The sequence below is a fragment of the Chiloscyllium plagiosum genome, chromosome 35, assembly GCF_004010195.1.
Source record: "Chiloscyllium plagiosum isolate BGI_BamShark_2017 chromosome 35, ASM401019v2, whole genome shotgun sequence".
In the NCBI taxonomy this organism is placed as follows: domain Eukaryota; kingdom Metazoa; phylum Chordata; class Chondrichthyes; order Orectolobiformes; family Hemiscylliidae; genus Chiloscyllium; species Chiloscyllium plagiosum.
The window spans coordinates 819,232-826,648 of NC_057744.1; positions in this window are offsets into that span (position 1 = coordinate 819,232).

The following is a 7,417-nucleotide window of genomic DNA, read 5'->3' on the forward strand; positions in this document are numbered from 1 at the left end:
AGAGGGGGGGGTAAAAGAGGGGGAGGTGTGGCATTGCTTGTCAAAGATAGTATTACAGTGGTGGAAAGGACGATGGATGAGGACTTGCCATCTGAGGTAGTTTGGGCTGAGGTTAGGAATAGGAAAGGTGAGGTCACCCTGTTAGGAGTCTTTTACAGGCCTCCCAATAGTCCTAGAAACGTAGAAGAAAGGATAGGGAAGGTGATTCAGGAGATGAGTCTTATACAACTGCAACATGACCTCAGTACTCCGGAACTCAATTCCTCTACCAATAAAAGCCAGTACGCCATATGCCTTCTTCACCGCACTATTTACCTAGGTGGCAACTTTCAAAGATCTGTGTACATGGACAACAAGATCCCTCTGCTCATCCACACTACAAAGTATCCGACCGTTAGCCCAGTACCCCATCTTTTTATTACTCTTACCAAAATGAATCACCTCACACTTAGCTACATTGAACTCCATTTGCCACCTTTCTGCCCAGTTCTGCAGCTTATCAATATCCCGCTGTAACCTGCCACATCCTCCCTCACTGTCTACAACTCCTCCGACTTTCGTATCATATCTTGTGGAAAATCTCTGGAAAGCCTCATGTTGATCAGTTCCCTTTATCACGGCTGTTAGTCACATTCTCAGGAGTTCCTGATGAAGGGCTCTTGCTCAAAACATTGACTTTCCTGCTCCTTGGATGCTGCCTGACCTGTTGTGCTTTTCTAGTATGACTCTAATCTTGACATTCTCAGGATCTCCAGAAAAAAATGTATGATTTTACAGAACAAAAGTAGTTTTCCTTTCACAAAACCATGCCACTCTGGGTTTAGCTTTTCTAACTGCCATGCAATTCCTTCCTTACCAACAGGCTCTAGAAGATTCCCAGCAATAATGGTTAGGCAAAATGGTTCCGGCTTGCTGTCTCATTTCGTTTCTTGAAGACAGGCGCCACATTGGAGTGTCTCCAGTTTCGCTGGAACACTCCTGTAAACCAGAGTGTTATGGAATATTTCACACAGTGCCGCTAGTCACTCTGTGACCACTTCTTTTAAAATTAACTATGAATTAGTGCTGACCTGCTATCCTTATTCTTATCTGTTAGGTTAAAACCTTGTTACTTTTGTTGCAGACAGTTCAAGAAATTCCCTCCTATTACCATTTTATTTATACCATTTAAATGCTTACAGTATTTTCCCCATGAGGAACGATTTAAAATACTGGTGTAAGTTATTTGCCTGTTCCCTGTGGCCACTTCCCTAGTTACACCCTCCATATGGCCTCAATGTACTTTCCTGACTGCACTTCTGCCTCAGCTCACAAGCACATTTTAAAGCTTTTTTTTAATACAGACGGAAAAGCTCGTGATGCTTGCTTTTATATTTCTTGCAAATTTATTACAACCTCAGCTGCCAAAGGATAGCCTGGCTATCCAAAAGCAATGCACTGAGAATGGACCTGCCCTTACCTGGTAAAATCAGTCCAGTCCGGGTTCCAGACTCCAGGGACTCCAATGGCACATTTCTGTGAAGGTGGTTAGTAATTTAAAGGACCAGCTGCATGTGGAAGCTGTGCACACACGAACCATGGACCAGCCCCTGTGAAAATGAGAGAGGGCATGCTCATGGAGGGGACTTGTGAGTCTCTGACAAATTCCAGCGTTGTTGCCAATGATAATGATGCTCGAGGCTAGAGTTATCACAACCACAGAAGAAGCTCATTCAGCACATCATGTCCATTTTCTGTTTTTATCACAGGGTTCTAATATGTTTTTTGCTGTCATTTATACAAAGATAACCAGGCTTACATTCACCATTTAAGGAACCTGATGACCATTATGTTTTGTACAGCGTTGTAATACATTGTCTTCTATCTAGCTCATAGTCAGAGAACTAAAATACTTGAGATCCTGACAAAAGTTTGCCTCAGTCATTAACAGGGACCCAGTAAATGTGATGTATCTAGATTTCCAAAAGGCATTCGACAAGGTGCTGCACAAAAGGCTGCTGCATAAGATAAAGATGTGGGCAATGTATTAGCATGGATAGAGGATTGGTTAACTAACAGGAGTTAGTTCATGGAGTGCCGTCACTAGCGGTGTTCCGCAAGGATCTGTTTTGGGACCATTGCTGTTTGTCATTTTTATAAATGACCTGGAAGAGGGGTTAGAAGGTTGGGTGAGCAAGTTTGCGGATGATACGAAAGTCGGAGGAGTTGTTGACGGTGAGGAAGGATGTGGCAGGTTACAGCAGGATATAGAGGAGCTGCAGAGCTGGGCAGAAAGGTGGCAGATGGAATTCAATGTAGCTAAGTGCGAGGTGATTCACTTTGGGAAGAATAACAAAAAGATGGGGTACTGGGCTAATGGTCGGATACTTGGTAGTGTGGATGAGCAGAGGGATCTTGGTGTCCATGTACACAGATCTCTGAAAGTTGCCACCCAGGTAAATAGTGCGGTGAGGAAGGCATATGGCGTACTGGCTTTTATTGGTAGAGGAATTGAGTTCCGGAGTCCTGAGGTCATGATGCAGTTGTATAAGACTCTGGTGCGGCCGCATCTGGAATATTGTGTGCAGTTTTGGTCGCCATATTATAGGAAGGATGTGGAGGCACTGGAACGGGTGCAGAGGAGGTTTACCAGGATGTTGCCTGGTATGGAAGGAAGATCGTATGAGGAAAGACTGAGACACTTGGGGCTGTTTTCATTAGAGAAAAGAAGTTTTAGGGGTGACTTGATTGAGGTGTACAAGATGATTAGGGGGTTAGATAGGGTTGACAGTGTGAACCTTTTCCCGCGTATGGAGTCGGGTATTACAAGGGGGCATAGCTTTAAATTAAGGGGGGGGGGTAGATATAGGACTGAAGTTAGGGGTAGGTTCTTCACTCAGCGTGTCGTAAGTTCATGGAATGCCCTGCCAGTAGCAGTGGTGGACTCTCCCTCTTTGTGGGCATTTAAGCGGGCATTGGATAGGTATATGGAGAATAGTGGGTTAGTATAGGTTAGGTGGGCTTGGATCGGCGCAACATCGAGGGCCAAAGGGCCTGTACTGCACTGTATTCTTCTATGTTCTATGTTCTATGTTCTAAAAGTCAAATGGCTACAATCTGTGGAAATAACAAGTTCCTGCAGAAGAGTTAAAAGGTATGTGGATTTCAAAATGTTGTGGAATCCAAACTAAACTCAAACAGTAGAATTTCTCTAGCCCTTGAACAGCATGGTCAATGGTGAGAAATTTAGGAGAATATGGTGAAACTGAAAATAATCAGATTCTTGACATGGAGAGAAATAAACCCAATTTTCCCCTTCAAGTTTTTAACAGCTAGGTAGGAATCTCACTAATAAGTTGTGAACACCTTATTTTCACATTATTATTAGTTAACTTTGCCTTATTTATATGGTGTTTATGATTCGCCCAGACATAGCGGTCAGAGTAATTTCATTTTGTTTTGTCTCCAACAGCAGGGTGCACTTGCGAATGAACTGAAGCCCTTCAAGGGGCAATTTCACGAATGGATGTCCGTAGATTTAATGAAGATACACAACTGCCATAAAATTGCTCTTCACGTGCATCTTATGCATTGACAACAATGCATATTACAAATCCTAGCTACAAGTAGTCATGGTCATGCCAACGTAATCATACTAAGCTCTGTGAAGCAGAAAGTTAAGAATGTCTCTTGTGGCTGTCAATTCGCAAACTCATGCCAAGGATTTAATAGCTGCAAAAGAGCTTGGAGATGCTGTCCTCTCACAGTAAATTGTAAAAAACATGAGAACATGGGCTCTCATTTGTAATGCTGCATTTGTTGGGTAATGGGGTATAGGGGAGACAATATTTGTAGAGTCACAGAGTCATACAGCATGGAAACAGGCACTTTGGTCCAAGCAGTCTATGCTGAACATAATCCCAGAGTAAACTAGTCTCATCTGCCATACCCCTCCAAACATTTCCTTTTCATGTACTTATCTAAGTGTCTTTTAAATGTTGTAACTGTGCCTGCATCCACCACTACCTCAGGAACTTCATTCCACACACAAATCATCCTCTACGTAAAAAACTTTGCCACTCATGTCTTGCTTAAATCTCTCTCCTCTCACTTTAAAAATATGTCCTTTTGTCTTGAAATCCCCCATCCTAGGGAAAAAAAGAACATTTACCATTAACCCTATCTATATCCCTCAAGGTTTTATAAACTTCTATAAGGTTGCCTCTCAACCTCCAACACTCCAGTGAAAAATATCCCAGCATATGCAGCCTTTCTTTATAACACAAACTGTCCATACCCGGCAACATCCTAATAAATCTCTTCTGAATCCTCTCCAGCTCAATAACATCTTTCCTTTAACTGGACACAGTAATCCAGAAGTGGCCTCACCAATGTCCTTTAATACCTCAAAATGACTTCCTATCTCCTATACTCAAAGGACTGAACAATGAAGGCAAGCGTACTAAACACCTTTTTAACCACCCTGTTCATATGTGATGCAAGCTTCAAGGGATCATGTCCTTGAACCTCTAGATACCTCTGTTCTGCAACACTACCTAAGGCCCTACCATTAATTGTCTAAGTCCTGCACCTTTGTTATACCAAAATGCAATACTTCACATTTATCTAAATTGAATTCCATCTGCTATTTTTCAGCCCATTGAACCATTTGAATAAGATCATTTTGTAATCTTAGAAAATCTTCTTCAATGTGTACTATGCCACCAATTTTGGTGTCATCCACAAACTTACTGACCATGCTTTCTATATTCTCATCCAAACTTCTGTTCCAGTTTTAACACCCCAGTGTTGTTGCACAATTTGGCTTGTGCTGAATACATCAGCAGAATGTATAATAAGTCAGAGATCCATTTCATGATACTGGGAGGCCTCCACTTATTATTATTAAATGAGAAAGCCTCATTTCTAATTGTATACTATTCAGGAATCATATTGCACAGAAGCTGCTCTGTTTTGATTTTGCCTAAATAGATCAATGCACCCATTCAAAATGGATCCAGCAACATCAGGTGCTATTATTACTGTTACCATCATGCAAAGATATTGCAGAGTATTTCAGAACAGGTAAAGCTGTCGGCAAGTCGAGAAAACCAGCAATGTCAGTGGCTGCTGCACAGCCTCTAGAGGGAGAAGCCTTCCTGGGAAGTCCCTTCAGGATCCATGTTTCCTTTTCTTTCAAGGCCTGTGCAGAGCATCAGCTTCCACATGTAGAGATCAATGCAGTGGTTTCCTGATTGGCATGCACAGACCATTCCAGTAGTGGTTTAGCTTCAAGGGAATATTGTTCAGGTTGTGGAGGAGGTTGAGGTGAGCCAGAATTTACCATCCTCACAGTCATTTCCTCCAGATGAGCAAACATCATATGGGCCAATGGGCTGAGGAGTAGCAGATGGAGATTAATTTAGATAAATGTGAGTTCCTGCATTTTGGAAAGGCAAATCAGGGCAGGACGTATACACTTAATGGTAAGGTCCTGGGGAGTGTTGCTGAACAAAGAGACCTTGGAGTGCAGGTTCATAATTCCTTGAAAGTGGAATCACAGGTAGGCAGCTTAGTGAAGAAAGCATTTCTTATGCTTGCCTTTAATAGTGCATTGAGTACAGGAGTTGGCAGGTCATATTGCAGTTGTACAGGACATTTGTTAGGCCACTTTTGGAATACTATGTGCTATTCTGGTCTCCTTGCTCTACAAAGGATTTTGTGAAACTTGAAAGGGTTCAGAAAAGATTTATAAGGATATTGTCAGGGTTAGAGGGTTTGAGCTATGGGGAGATGCTGAATAGGCTGGGGTTATTTTCCCGAGAGCATTGGAGGCTGAGGGTGACCTTTATAGAGGATATAAAATCATGAGGAGCTTGGATAAGATGAATAGACAGGTTCTTTTCCCCAGGGTGAGAAAGTCCAAAACTAGAGGGCATAGGTTTAAGGTGAGAGGAGAAAGATTTAAAAGGGATCTAAGGGGCAACCTTTTCACACAGAGGGTGGTGTGTGTATGGAATAAACTGTTAGAGGTGGTGGTGGAAGCAGGTACAGTTACAGCATTTAAAAGGCATCAGGACGGGTATGTGAATAGGAAGGATTTCGAAGGATATGGGCCAAGTCCTGGCAAATGGGACTAGATTAATTTAGGATGCTGTGGTTGTGGGTATGTTCATCAAGCTGGGAAGTTGATTTGCAGATGTTTTGTCCCCTGTCTAGGTGACATCTTCGGTGCTTTGGAGTCTCCTGTGGAATTTATTTGGTTCCCTTTCTGTTGCTTCTGGTTGCCGGTTCCAGTTGTTCATTGTTGTGGCTGGTATATTGGGTCTGCGTCTATATGTTTGTTGATGGACAAACATCATAAGAGGCTCCAAAGCACTGAAGATGACATCTAGACAGGGGACGAAATGTTTGCAAATCAACTTCTCAGCTCGGTGAGTGTGCCCACAACCACGGCAGCCGAGCTACAAATCTTTTCGCAAACCTTGAATTAATTTAGGATATCTGGTCGGTATGGACAAGTTGAACTAAAGGATCTGTCTCCTTGCTGTACAGCTCTATGACTCTATGACTCCATGCTAGCCCAGGCTGAGGATGTCCCAGGACATTGGGATTCCCCCCTTATTCTTCTGAATTCCAGTGAATATAGGCCTAACCAATCCAGTCTGTCTTCATATGTCAGTACTCCCATCCTAGGAATCAGTCCGGTGAACCTTTGCTGTGTTTCCTTCATAGCCAGAATATCCTCCCATATACACTACAACCTCAGTTATCTAAATATCAATTATCTGAATTTTGGATTATCTGAATAAGATCTCAAAGTCCTGATGCTTGGGAGCGTGTTATCTGAACATTTGATTATCCAAACAAAATACTCTCCGCCTGTGTCGTTCAGATAATCGAAATTGCCCTGTATAAGGAGACCAAACAGTACTCCAGGTGTAATCTCACCAAAGCCCTGTACAATTACAGTAAGACACCCCTGCTCTTGTACTCGAATCCTATCGCAATGAAAGCCAACACTGACTTTTTCACCATCTGCTGCACCTGTATGCTTACTTTCAAAGACACCCAGGTTTCATTGCACCTCCTCTTTCCCAATCTATTGTCATTCAGATAATAATTCTCCTTCCTCTTTTTGTTACCAAAGTGGATAACTTCACATTTATCCACATTATATTTAACCTCATGCATTGTCTGTCCAAATCACACTAAAGCATCTCTGTGCCTCCTCACAGTTCACCCTTCCATATTTGTGTCATCTACAAATTAGAGATATTATGTTTAGCTCCTTCATCTAGATCACTTTTTTTTTATAGATATTTTTATTAGAAATTTAACATTTTTACAAGTTTACAAAAATAAACAAAACTCTCAGATATAAACATTGATATACAATTAGCTCAAATATACAATAACCAAAATTTAACAAAAAAAA